The 13,845-nt window shown below is 49.6% G+C and overlaps 2 long non-coding RNA genes across 2 annotated transcripts in view; both read right to left on the bottom strand.

Annotated features, from left to right (window-relative positions):
- Positions 1 to 497: 497 nt before the first annotated feature.
- On the bottom strand, positions 498 to 4,125 carry LOC138733946 (uncharacterized). The gene is made up of 3 exons (XR_011339507.1): positions 3,930 to 4,125; positions 1,337 to 1,516; positions 498 to 599 (listed from the first exon to the last, which is right to left on the bottom strand). It is a non-coding gene; the product is annotated as an uncharacterized lncRNA (long non-coding RNA).
- A 1,049-nt stretch (positions 4,126 to 5,174) lies between these two features.
- LOC138733944 (uncharacterized) overlaps positions 5,175 to 13,845 on the bottom strand; it is a 28,858-nt gene continuing 20,187 nt past the window's right edge. Inside the window, exon 4 of the long non-coding RNA XR_011339505.1 lies at positions 5,175 to 5,288. This is a non-coding gene — a long non-coding RNA (uncharacterized lncRNA). The remainder of the gene's footprint in view (positions 5,289 to 13,845) is intronic.

The following is a 13,845-nucleotide window of genomic DNA, read 5'->3' as shown; positions in this document are numbered from 1 at the left end:
TCCTTTCACAGACACCCTGTGCTCAGCAGGGCTCAGACGCCTCAGGTCTGGCAGCATCTGGGCAGTGGGAGGTGATCAGGGCCCTGGGAGCACAGTGGTAACTCAGCTCCTACCACCTCAGTAGTCTGATGATGCATCTGCATAATAAGGACTCATCGTGGAAGGAAATGGGCTACAGGAGCATCGTACTTGTCCATTAAAGCTCTTCTGCTCTGTAGTTCTTTGGCCTTCACAGACACCTCACAGGAGAGCAAATGCTGGCAAAGCCCTGGCAAATTCATGCTTTGATGGTTCTGGGATCAGTGAGCCAAGCTTAGAGCCAGGCATCCTGAGGGCTGGTCTGGGACAGAAGGCTACCTGGAAACCACAGGGACAGTGGGCACGTGCCAGCACAACCCTGCTGGTCGCTGACCCTTCCTAGCAATTACACAAGAGCAGAGGGAGCTGGAAGACTGTGCCTCGCCTTCCCTGGGCCTGACAGAAGACGAAGGAGCCGTGCCTGAGATGTCGCAGTAGACTGTTTGTTGATAGACTCTGGCTTCTTGGGGTTTAAAGATCACGTTAATTTCAACCGGAGAATTTGGCAAGACATCTCCCTCCTAAAACACAAGACAAATCATGCATCTTCAAATATTGCATTTCTTGTTTTCAGCTCCGCACCTGGAGCACTTACTCAGAGCATCAGTGCCGAGAAAGTAGCCAACAACACCCGTCACCAAAATTTATAAGAGCATTTGGAATCAGCTGCAAAATAAACTTTCTAAGTCCCCCACCCTTACCAGCACCTGGCAGAAGCATTTGGTTAAATTCAGGCTATAGAGAAGGAACCAAACCGACTCATACTCCAGCAAATCAGGCAGGATTTCTTCAGAAGTACCAGGCAGTCTAAGGGACCTCTCTCCTCCAAATCTTCCACTGTATCCCTGTGCCACTATGGCTACACAAACGCTTTGACTTAGATCAGAAAAGATTGAGCAAATCAAATGTATTTTTCCATTCCAGGTTGAAAAGGTGCTGCACTGACACCCTGCCCCTGCACAGATACCTACAAGTACATAATGCACCCTGATACCTCTGAAGGCTGTAAGGACACTTAAGTGCCCTCAATTTATGGCCCTCGCAACAGAGATCAGTTTTAGGCAGCTCTGACCGCCTGCCAGATGCCCGCAGTTCAGAAATGGTTTTTGCAATAAGTTCTCCCAGCCCCATGAGAGAAACCCGGAGTCTTCTTTCTCAGCACATCCAACCAGCTGATGTGGGATCTGCCAAGTGACCTCGTCAGGGAGAAGGGGAGGAGGAGAAGGAGAAGGAAGGGAGCTTCTCAGCTGTCACTTACCACTGGGTCAATGGTGAAAACATCATTGGAGAAAAGCAGGGAGTCTCCTTGCACTTTCTCCCTCTGCTTCTGGAAGCCGCGGGAGAGAAGGGGAGCATGTTCTCGGAGAGTGGGGACTTCTGTGCACTCCTGAGAGAACAATCCGTCTCGTTCTCCCGCCTCTGCAGCCTGTGGCACAGCCTGCAGGGAGAGACAAACCAAGCAGATCATTTAAGAAGCAACATCTTTGCAGTGACCATCAGGTAAGCACAAGGGCAGCAACGCACTCGAGGAGGAACAGCAGCAGCTCAGCAAGGGGCTGACCCTCTGCCACGGGGTCCCCAGGGATCCAACTGCCACCTGCTGCCCTCCGGCACGGCAGGCAGTTTTACTCCACACTTACAAGTTCTGCCTTCCAGCACAGGATCCCAGAACACTCGAAAAGCAGATGAATGTATTCAGGTATCGCAACAACTTGGTGAAATTTAATGGGGTTACATGCATGAAAACAGAGGCCCTGAGAAAGGAAGGGGCATCACCTCTGAATTCAAACACTTCATTCAAAAGAAAAGCCTTTTGAAACCCTTTTGCCCGGCATCAGAGCTGCTGCAGACAGTGCTGTGAAAACCCAATTCCCTCCACCAAGGCAGAGCGTGGAGCAACCTGATCTAGTGGGAGGTGTCCCTACTCATGGCAGGGGGTTGGAATTGGATGATCTTTAAGGTCCCATCCAACTGAAACCATTCTGTGATTCTAGCCTTAAACCACCTTTTCTGTTTCCTTTTTGGCCTTCAATGCAGAGCTTTGATGCAGATGATCTCTCCCACACTTGCTAGTTGCAGCAGGAATCATTCACAACCAAGAGAAGAAAAGGGACTCTGCTGCAGCGCAGCTGGCATACTGCTCTCCTCCCTTCCCACGCCCGTCCCCTGGCCGTGACTAACCAGCAGGAGACATCTCTGAGGGAGAACTGGAAGGCTGCATGTGCAGCAGATGGAGGCGCAGCAGTAAGAACAGGACAGCGATCGCTACCCAGCTGAATTCAAACACAGATAGGAGGGAACCACAGCCACGGAGCTGCACACAGAGCCACGGGCAAATGCTGTCACCAACACCAAAACCCCTCACTTCGGCTCACTCCCATGCAGCACACTGGGAAATGTTTCTCCAGGGCTGACAGACGATGCTGTGCATGGGGAGGGCTTCCAGTCTCTGAGATGGACAACCCTCAACTCAACCCATCCACAGACAATAATTCCACCCTTACAGCCCAGAAAGTCCTGCAGGAGGGGGACAGAGCAAATCCCTGGACAGACCTCGTAACAATCCAGGTCATTTTGGGTCACATCCTAGTGCAGAGTCCCACGCTGCCTCCTCCCTGCTCCAAGACCTCAAAAGTTTCTCTTAGAGCAGCACAGTGACCCTGGAGCTATGGACATCCCTAAGATTGCGAGTAAGGAAGAACAAAACCTCCTGGTCAGCGTTGAGGACACAAACTGGTGCAAGATCAAATGTAACTAGGAAAAAAACAACAAGGGTCAATGTCGACTGTGGGGAAACCTGGTTGCTCATGAGGGGAAAGAGGATCACTCAGGGTCCACTTTGAGACATAGGCAGGTAGGAAGAGACGGAAAAGGAATGGCCCGGGGAAGTATCAAGAGAAGTTCAAGAGGTTTTCTTTTAACACACTGAGATTCCACGGAAGCCATGCACTGGGTAATTAAAAATAGAGAGCAGTGGAAAACTCGTTTTGGCCTTCAAGGCATTTCTGACCTAATTACACTTAACCTTATTTGCTCAGAAGCCCTGAAAAAATCATGCAAGTTTAGGACAGTTTCCTAACCATGATGGGTTCAGACTAACTCCTAGAGACCTAAATCCACCCAAGGCTGAGAAGTCACACAAGAATTTCACAAGTCACCCAAGCTTTTGTGTGTAATTTCTAACTCACTCACCCAGCTCTAAGCGTTTCTCTGCGCTGACCTAAACGGCAACTGCAAAGCTTCACCAATGATGCCCTTTGAAGAACCTGCCCCACCTCTCACTACCAGGAAGACACAGGCAGCTGAAGCCCAAATGCGCTTCTCGGCTCTGTACTCTCCTACCTTCCCTACAGAACTCTCCACCTCCAAACTCTCACCAGACTCTAAGGAAGGGCAGAAACACTTCATTCTGCTAGAAACCAAGACCAAAGCACTCTGTCCTGCACCCTGCTGGGAAACCAGTTGCCACATTATCAAAGCTGGAGCAGAAGCAACTGCAGTCACTGTCACAATAGTTCTGCTCCCTGAAGCTACATTCCTCAGCCTCATGGACCCTCTGGAGCTCAGGGATCTCTGGACCTCAGTGGTCTCTGCTCCCACAAAACACCAATTTGCTCTCTAGTCATTGCAATCAAACTTTTCTCCCCAAAATATAATCCTTAGCTGGAGCATGGGTGGAACTGGAATGGGAAGTGCTGAGCTCTGTTATCTCGGAGCTCAGTGGCATCCCCTGACACTGTGAATGCTTTACTCGTCCTAAACCTTTCCAAAGCACCGACATCACTCTGAGGCCATACGTTAGTTTTACGCCTGTGCAGAGCATCCAGCTGAAAGGAGTTTTGCAAACAAACCTCAGCTTTTGCTGATCCTCCCGTTCCCGAGGAACAGCAGCCTTCCACTGGAAGTGGGCTGTAATTTCACTTCCATTGTGGAGGACCACAGAGCTGCAGTTTGCCAGAGTAAGGGAAGTCTTCTCAATCGTCAAGGAGCCCTTCTCCAGCTCAATGCTGGCATCTACAGCCCATCCATAAAGTCTTGTGTGGATATCTTCACCTGGAACAAAGCACAGCGGAGTCTTTGCTCACCTCACTTGCTGATACTACAACAGAGCAAACCACCAGTAGCAGAAGGAAGTGTTAGGGCTCTTTGCAGTATTGACAGTTTCACAGACCAGAACATTTACCACATCCTGACAGCTGCATGTGGACTGCCAGAGGATGTCCTGGACACCACTCTAAGCACCCTTTCTCTGGGTAGTTGTAGACATCGAGCCCCAAAGTGACGCTGTGACACTACTGACAGTGAGATTTTTCAGATGTGCCCAGGTGGCCTTTGGGTTGCCATCCCACTCAGGTCACAAGGAATTCTGGATTGAGGTCATTCAGGTGACTGAGGAGTCCCAGTTCAGCCAGGCCTCACGTAGAGCCTCATGCAGACCTGCCACCAGGGCTGTGTTTCTCCTGACCCCTTGGTGCTGACCAGCAAAGGGATCTGGGGGCACATGGGCAGACAAGGGAGGTTCAGAGGAACAAGAGAAGCAGCAGCACACGGCAAAAATTAAACCTATATAACGCGCACCTGATCCTGCCTAAGTCACACTGACAGCAGCATGAGGTACTGGGATATGCTGCCACTGGTGAGCCAAGCAAGTCAGCACGGCAAAGCACAGAAAATGCCTCCCAACCTCCCAAACTGCGGGCTTATTCTTAAGAGCTTCTGTTTTGTAATAAACAGTCTGCTGGTGGTGTTTCTGAAAGAGCCACATGGCTGCTTTTTGTATGTGAATCACAGGGAGTCTGACTTAGTGCAGGACAAAGCAGCCAGGGCTTGCCAGGTGAGGCTGGGTGACATTGCCTGGTGCCCTGCTCTACGCCTGCAATAAGCAGCTGTTAAGACTGAGTGATTAAATATTTCCATTTCACTTTAGCAATTCATCTCAACAGCATTTAGCTTCTTTGCATGCTTTGAAGCTAGAGAGACAATCCCTCAAGTAATCATTTGCTCTCCGTCTTAAAGTTTATTTCAAAATAACTGCATCATAACTGTTTTGAAGGAAGCTGAGAGTGTGCAGCATGCAGCGCTTACCGGTGTCATAGTGACCTACCAGGGACCTGGAATGATTCCCGGTTTTCAGCAGGTGAAATTCCACTGTTACTTGTGTGGCCTCACCAATCCCAAGGTTCCCAATGGAGCGATCGACAGAGAAAGGGCTGCAACACAAACAGAGATATCAGCACTACTGTGGGAGACTTGAGGACTATATTCCTTTTGCAGTCTAGTTCACTTCAGCTCACTTAGGCAAGCAAGGAACAATCAAACCACAGTCAGCAGAAGCAAACCCCAACACCCAGGATCAGCAACAGAGCTGCTGACTCTCCTTTCTGAAGGGATCCAGCACTTCAGAAGATCCTGTGGTATAAAACGACCTCCTCTCCTCCAGACTCCCCACCCAGCTCTCTGCAGTGAGACTCAAGAGTCTGGCTGCGAGCAATACAGTCAGAGAATGGTTTTTGAAGAGCGCAGAGGTGGTGAGAACTGTTTGCACACACAACTTGACCCTGACTGCCTCAGGAGCTCTGCCACCTACAAACCACACCTCAAGAGATGCAAATGTCAAGGCAATACCTGTTCCAATGACATCACAGGCTATAAATCAGACAGGGAAAATGAAAGCGTTTCTTGAACACCAAAGAATAATTATGGTTTAATTTTCAGCATTCATTTTTTACCTTCAAAAAACAGCCTGGCTGAGGCTAGGAAAGGTTCCATTTTATCAGCATTGCAATGAAAGCTGCTCTGGGCAAAGGAAACATCACACAAATCTCAATGAATGCAAACATACACTAGATACTACCCCATGGTAACAAAAGGAGAATCCCATTTACAGCCTGAACAATTAAATGCTGAGCTAAATTTATCACCATTAACGGAAGCCTATCAAGGTGAACTCAATGGAGGTTTTCTCTATTCCCAAGCAATGTAGTCTGGGAATCTGGGCTGTAATCCAAGCTTGTAATCTGTCTGCTTGGCCCAGCAGACAAATTCTGTGCAACGTGTTGGAAATAATTACAAAAGTGTGCTGATGTTCTCCAAATGAATATGAGTGATGACAATGATCTGTTGCCAGCTAAACAGCTCTTGGCTGACAGATACAAAACTCAGTGCTTTAGTGCTTAGTGACAAGCCAAATGAAACACTCCTGCACGCGGCAGCTGGGCTAGGTGGCTCTTGTACAACCACACTTAGAAAAGTTACTTGGTTTAGTGCTTTGCTAGTGGTCAATTTGTCACCTTAAAAACAGGTCCTGGGTATTTATTTTGGTGGTGACAAGGAGATCTGGAAATCCCAGAGGAAAACTGTGGAGTGATTGACAGGTTCCTGCCTACGTATTTCCCACAGTGAAAAGCAGCAGCCTGCTCAAAGAGCATCCTAGAAGTTTGCTTCAACTGCCTTGCCAGGCTTTGGGGGAAGCTTCTCTTGGACCCTCACAATTCACAGAAGAAAAGTCAAATCCTCTTCTGAGCCTTGTTTTGATGGAGAAGAAACTGTGGTCACTCAGGCAGCCCCAGTCAGACAGCAGGGTCTTTGCTGCAGTCTTGACCTTGGCTCTGACACCAAGACCTCTGGGACTAAGCAACTCTCCACTCCTCACCAGCCAGCTGAACTGGTTTCCTTGCAGATGTGGTGTCAACAAAGCATTACCATTTCCAGGTAACTGGAAAACTGGTGACTGCCTTCTGAGACCAAAAGGAGCAACGCAGGCTGCCCACAACACAGCCCACGCCAGGCATTTGATGAGGGGACCGTGGCAAAACCGTGTGCATGTGAGCCCAGAGAATGGGCGTGTTTGGCTGGCAGAGGTTTGTAAGCATTTCGGGAGCTACTTATGGCCAGGAGGTTGCAAGCCAGCTACTAGCATGACTTGCACAGGGCTGTGAGCTCACAAGGAAGAAACAACCCCGTGGATCCACCTGCTCTGGAAGCCAGCCGACAGAACAGACAAAACCGATACTTCGATTCTGAGGCACCAAACCAGAGTAACAAGAATCAGCACCGATCCCCACTGCAGACTATCAGAGGCATCATTAAGAACCTAGCTGTGCACAGCACTGGATCCTACCCCAGAAACGCAGCAACATCACTGAAGCTTGGCAGGGGATGCTCAGGTTCATTTTCAAAAAGACTTTCTCACATGCACAACCAACACTCAGGCCCTGGTAATACTGAAAACGCTGCACACGGTAACTGTTTTAATGTCAGCTGAGTGTCAGGCACACGCGTATTTCCCACAGCATTACAGGGACAAGGCTCCTCTTCTCTTATTCACATCTGATAAGCAGTCACTTACGAGCTCTGGCTTTCCAAGTGACACCACTGACATTTGAATGAGCACCCACTGAAAAAACATGTCATTTCAGGCTCTTTGCAAACACAGGCTAACAATAATAATTGTCACAGCGACAACAACCTTAACTGCTGTGAGAAAGCCAGATTAAAACATCATTGCCTCAAGGATTGCGGCTGTTGCTAAGCTGAAGCAGACTTGAGCTGGAGACACTGCGTGACAATGCCCAGGCCCAGATGGGTGAAGCTGTGGAGACACGACAACCTGGACTGACGAAGCTATAAAAGCATCCAAAAAACTCGCACGCTCGCCTCTGCCTACCACTAACTCTTCGCGGGAGCCCTGACTTTTCACCAGGCTGCTGAGACACAGCCCCTTGAAGACCCATGGTGGGAACTATTCTTGCAATCCTATTCTGAACTCTCGCTTGAGTTTCTATCTTTGTTCCTCACTTTCCTATCACTGCTCATGTTACCTTGCCTTTCATCTTCTGCCTTTTTTGCAATAAAAAAAACCCTTTTCATTTACAGCAATTGACCTCGTTTTTATATCGTCTGGGGGATTCCAAACAAAACCCTCCGGGCTTCGGCTTGGGACCCTTACAGCTGCCCAGTACACCAGCAAACTGCCACCCATTTTGCTGCATAACCAGTCCTAAATACTTCTCTCAAGTCCTTGCAGCCGGCAGCTGAAGTCAGATTTACCCCAGGGAAGAACAAATTCTAAGCAAGAGAATTCTGTAAATCAACCCCATGGCAGGAGGACTCCAGCCATGATGGAGGAGTTTGCACCTTCATCCCAGTTCATGGGGATAGCCACAGTCCCTGGGGATAATACAACAGCAGAGAGGCAGAGAAAGCTCAAAGGCAGCACTCGGACACCTCCCACAAAGAAAAACAGGTATTCTGCACACAGGCAACTGCATGCACAGCACAGGAGGCTTTGCAGGCGCTGTGCCCCTCCTGACCTCGCTGCTGATGCACTTCCAGCCGAGCTGCAGCACCCTGGTACTGCAGGGACTCACACTCCACCAAGAACAAGACAAAACTGTATTCAATTTATCCAACATTTCTATTCACAGAATCACAGAATAGCCAGGTTGGAAGAGACCCAACGGACCATCGAGTCCAACCATTCCTATCAAACACTAAACCATTCCCCTTAGCACCTCATCCACCTGTGCCTTAAACCCCTCCAGGGAAGGTGAATCAACCCCCTCCCTGGGCAGCCTCTGTCAGTGCCCAATGACCCTTTCTGTGAAGAATTTTTTCCTAATGTCCAGCCTGACCCTCCCCTGGTGGAGCGTGAGGCCATTCCCTCTCTTCCTGTCCCCTGTCACTTGGGAGAAGAGCCCAGCTCCCTCCTCTCCACAACCTCCTCTCAGGGAGTTGCAGAGAGCAATGAGGTCTCCCCTCAGCCTCCTCTTCTCCAGGCTGAACCCCCCCAGCTCTTTCAGCCGCTCCTCTTCTTCTCCAGCCCCTTCCCCAGCTCTGTTCTCTTCTCTGGACTCGCTCCAGAGCCTCAACAACATTCCCTCGGAGATCTCACAGCCCCAAACCACCAGAGACACCAGCACAACCCTGAGGGGGCTTCCTCGTAGTGCGGAACCCCAGGGCGTCGCTCCGGGTGCCTGTGGCGCCTCTCTCGGTGCCCGGGACGCCCCTTCTGGGGAATGGTTGGACTCGATGATCCTGTGAGTCTCTTTCAACCTACTGATTCTGTTATTCTGTGATTCTGTGAATCTTAGATGGAACCGTGGCTGCTGAGGTGCTGGTGATGTTCCTCCTCCTCGCTAGTCGATGTCAGGATCGAACTGCTGACTTCTGGTGGCTCCTGCAAGCCACCTCCTCCCCGACAAGCATCTTGGAGAGCTGTGCGTGAAAGACCATCCTTCTGTACCATTTCCAGCTGAGGAACAGGCAGCAGGTTGCCTTCCCCTTCCGGGACATGGCCATTCTCTGCTGTGAAGGCAATGGCCTCTGCATGCAGTTTTACGCCAACTGTGTCTCTGAGCTGATGCCCAGCCCATCACCACTCCCGTCAGAGAGAACTCTCACAGAGAACTCTCACAGAGAGGACTCGAAGCTCCAACTTCTGGTTGGGGGAGATTCCCGATAAAACCTGTGCATGGCCACACAGGAAAAGGAGGATTAGTAGTGGGAAGCTGCAGAGGGCAGGGGTCACCCTTCCTCACTCCCGTGTCAGTGTTTACATTCTAGGTTCCAGATCATTGTTACAGACAGATCGAGGGCTCCTAAGAAGCCGCAGAAGAAGCGTGTGAGGTTCTGCTTCCCTGTGCTGCCCAGCCAGCATCCAGGCACAAGGCAGCAAGAGATGGGGAAGGCAACTTCTGCCACGTGAGACCCTTGTGGAAGGGATAAAAGGGATCCTGGCACCCATGTAGGAGAGACATCCCCCTTGGCCACTCTAGATCCTAACTAAATTAATTCTGAAAACTGGCGGTGGATGGGTAGAGCTCCTGCCCTTCGCCTTGTTGCGCACGCGTTGTACTCCGTATGTTAAGCATGTAACCCCCTTTGAAATACTGTTTGGACGCCCACCTCCTGCGTGCCCCCGGCTACAGGAAGCTGCAATAGCTGAATTGTCTGACCAACACGTACTCCAGTCTTTACAGGTTTTACAAGGAACTCTAAAAGCAATACACAAAAAGGTGCGAGCTGCCTCCGCCCCAGGAGCGACAGGTCCACAGCCACATCCTTACCAGCCCGGGGATCTGGTGTGGGTGCGGCACCACCGAGTGGGGAATCCAGAACCTCGCTGGAAGGGACCGTACACCGTCATCTTGGCAGCACCTACAGCAGTGAAGGTGGAAGGACTGAAACCCTGGATCCACGAGACTCACGTCAAGAAAGCAACTGAAGAAAAGGCGCAAACACCTCCCTTGTGGGAACCAGTTGGGCCTCCCTCTATAAATCATGGACTGAAATTGAAACTACGAAGGGTAAACAATTGAAAATGCTTTTTGTAATTATCATCATTTGTACTGTGATCTCTAGCATAAGCGGGAGCGTATACCAGCCAGCAGAAGTAAAATGGACAATCATAGATACTCAAACTGGTTTAGTGATGGCAGAAAATAGCACAAGTGAACAGCCGATTTTTAGAATCGATTTGTGCACCTTGTTGCAGGGGGTCAGCAGGGCTGGGAATAGCATCACTAGTAAATAGTGATGTCCAACTTAGAAGACTCTCCGAACAAACAGACCTAGACATCCAACGGCTCCATTTTTCAATTGGGAAGCTCCAAGAGCAAGTGGGCTCTTTAGCAGAAGTAGCTTTACAGAATCGGAGAGGATTAGACCTGCTTTTCTTAAAGAAGGAGGGTTGTGTGCAGCCCTAGGAGAACAGTGCTGTTTTAATGTAAATCACTCAGGAGTCATCAAAGAGACTCTATCTAAAGTTAAAGAGAGCCTCTTGAGACGGGAAAAAGAAAGACAGGAATCAAGTTCATGGTATGGGAGGATGTACAGCTGGTCTCCTTGGCTGACCTCGTTAATAACTGCCCCCGCTGGACCGCTGATCCTATTACTGCTTGCTCTGATTGTAGGCCCCTGTGTTATAAATGCAATCCTGACATTTGTACAGGACCGAATCACAGCAGTAAAAATGCTTGTCCTGACTAGATATGAACCCCTAGACTCACAAGAAATAGAATCAAGGATTTGATTCATGACCAAAAGAAAGCGGGGAATGTTAGGACCACAAATCGCCTTGCGCCCCTGCAGGAGTTAATTAGCCAGCTCAAAGAATGCAGCACTGTGCAAGTAGGGAACAAGTTGACCAGAGATAAGGCGGAAGGCAGGAAAAGGGGGGGTTTAGAAACTGTTTGGCACAGAACAGGACTGCAACCTTGAAGACTGCCGAACTAAGACAACTCTGTAAACTCAGCTGATTTATTATCTGGCTTGCAAAAGCCTGTATGGAAACTGCATGTGTCTGTGTGAGTATAAATACATCCCTCAGTGCACCGATTCAGGGTCGTCCTCCATTGTCTGGGGCGACCCTGGCCGGTCAGTTACCTGACTTCCTATGTGCATTTAATAAACATTTACGTTGCTAGCAACTCCGACTCGTCTCTTAGCATCCTGAACCCTTGCACAGATCACGATAAGATCCAGCTCCCTGCTGTGCTACAGATATTCCCTGGCTGCAAAACAACAGCTCCTACAGCACTTCATGCTAAAAGGGCAGCAGCTCTGCTGGAGCAAGGTTATAACTGATGTGGCGCTTACCGATGGCACGATCACCTCCCCAGATGTCTCCAAATCCAAACTGTCTGAAGATCAGTTTGGCAAATGATTCAGGAGAGCAGCTCAGCAGCTCGTTTTGCCAAGGAGAGCTGAGTTTATAGTTTGACCAACATCTGTCAGGAAAAAGCATGGAGCTTAACATCTACAAATATCCCCAGGTGACTCCGATGACATTCCAGGCTTTAAACTTCAGACGTGCTCACAGTAAGTCTGTTGGTGTTTCTGAAGCCACATGGAAGACACACTCAAACCACACCTGCTGTCACTGTCCCCACTTGCAAGGCTTCCCCCAGAGTCAAACAAGGCAGGCTTGTTAGAGCAGCCCGGATGCCCCATTCCCAGCTGGGAATTTTGCCTTTAAGGATATGATCCTAAATGAATATTTAGCTTTGTAGCTTTTTACTTAAGGCTGGTTTTCATTTCTGGATTTAGAGGCTCTACTCTGCCCCCCAAGAGGTCACACGTGACTTGTCCTTCCTGCAGCCACGTGCAGGAACAAGGTTTTGCCCGGGTGCCCTTCCCTGCACAGGGATGGATGAACAGCGATGCAGTTTCACAGGTAGAAACTCCCCTCACCAGGGTGGTGAGGATTAAATGTGATGGAGAGATGACGTTCCTCCCCTGCCTCCAGCTTCACAGGCTGCAAGGAGAGGGAAGGGTATTAGCCACTGTGTGATGAAGCCCCAAGGTCTGATGGCACAAAGTATCTTAATGCTCAAAGCTGGCCCTCCATGTGGGCTTCTCAGTTCATCCTTCACACCCTTTACAGTGTGTGCCTGCCCGCAAGCACCACAAGACTAGTGTCTGACACCATCTTAGGCTAATATCTCTGTGCTCTTCATCAGTACAAGAGGGAAATAAATCTTGTTCTACTGAATCCTGGACCTACAAAAGCTGTGTGCTAGATACAGAACCAAATTGGCACCCTGGCAAGCCAGGGCCTTGTGCCCTGACTCCAGAGGAACTCCTTTACCCTCATGCTCAACACAAGCCCCGTGGCATCGCATCCCCACTCTTGCTGGGGCCAATTACAGGCACAGCACAGAAGCGGTGGCTGTGCCGACAACAACACGTTTAGTAGAGACGGTGTCCAACACCTTCCACTAGCAATAGAGCAGGTGCCAGGCTCCTCAGCCTTCTTGAAGGAAGGCCTGTCCTCAAAGAGACCAAGCAGCTCTTGCGGTTATCTGACGATGGCTGCTGGAGCACTAGGACTGCTTCCAAGAGACACCTTTACCACACGGCTTGCCCAGACCCAGCAGCCTGCTCCTTTCTCTTCATGTCTTAGAGCCAAGATGTGTTTCCCCAGTTCAGAGGACCTTCAGCAACTTCAAATCTAGTGTCCAAGACCAGGTTGTATGAGGCTCTACACAACCTGATCCACAGGAAGGTGGCCCTGCCATGGCAGAGGGGTGGAACTGGATGGGATTTAAGGCGCCTTCTGACCCAAACCATTCTATGATTCAGTCATTTAGTCCAGGCCAGTCTCCTGCTGACTCCAAAGAGAAAAATTCTCTCCTGGAGGGCCTCCCAACAGAAACACACCACCACGCGTCTCCTCTTCAGTCCCCACCAGCAGGAAGCTCCAGAGCTGCTCACCTCAATATCTGCAGGGAAGGGCTGCCGGTCCGCATGGCAGATTGAGAAGGGTTCCTCTAAGGCCAACAACACGCTGAGTGGCAGGAGGCAGGTGTTTTTTAAAGAAAAGGGCTTATACTGAAGAGTCAAGACGTCACTCGGTTGCTACAGAAACAGAAAAGGAGAGAAAACAACCTGAACCGGTAATGGACCTCGTTCCCTTTCTGATGTATTTTGAATTTTCATCTCTATTTACTATTTCTGTTAGTTCGTATGCTTCTAAAAGTCTTTTTTCTAAATATATCAGATGCTTTTCATGATTAGAAACTACAGCATCCCTTGGGGGAACAGGAAAACAGTTTCATGCACAGATCAGAGAAAGGGACCCTGAGTAGAGGCAGCTGCTGGAACAATATCAAACCCAGAAAGTGAACCCAGATCATCCATCTGCAGTTTTTATCCTCTCCTGGGTAGAATGGCACAAGATGTTTTTCACTCCCATACAACAATTTCTTGCAACCTCATTATCTTTCGTAGCCTCATCAAAAGCAGTGAAGTTGGTCAGAGGAGACA

Source organism: Phaenicophaeus curvirostris, unplaced genomic scaffold, assembly GCF_032191515.1.
Source record: "Phaenicophaeus curvirostris isolate KB17595 unplaced genomic scaffold, BPBGC_Pcur_1.0 scaffold_50, whole genome shotgun sequence".
Taxonomy (NCBI): Eukaryota; Metazoa; Chordata; class Aves; order Cuculiformes; family Cuculidae; genus Phaenicophaeus; species Phaenicophaeus curvirostris.
The sequence above is the reverse complement of the archived record's forward strand: the minus strand, read 5'-3'. Positions and strand labels throughout refer to the sequence as shown.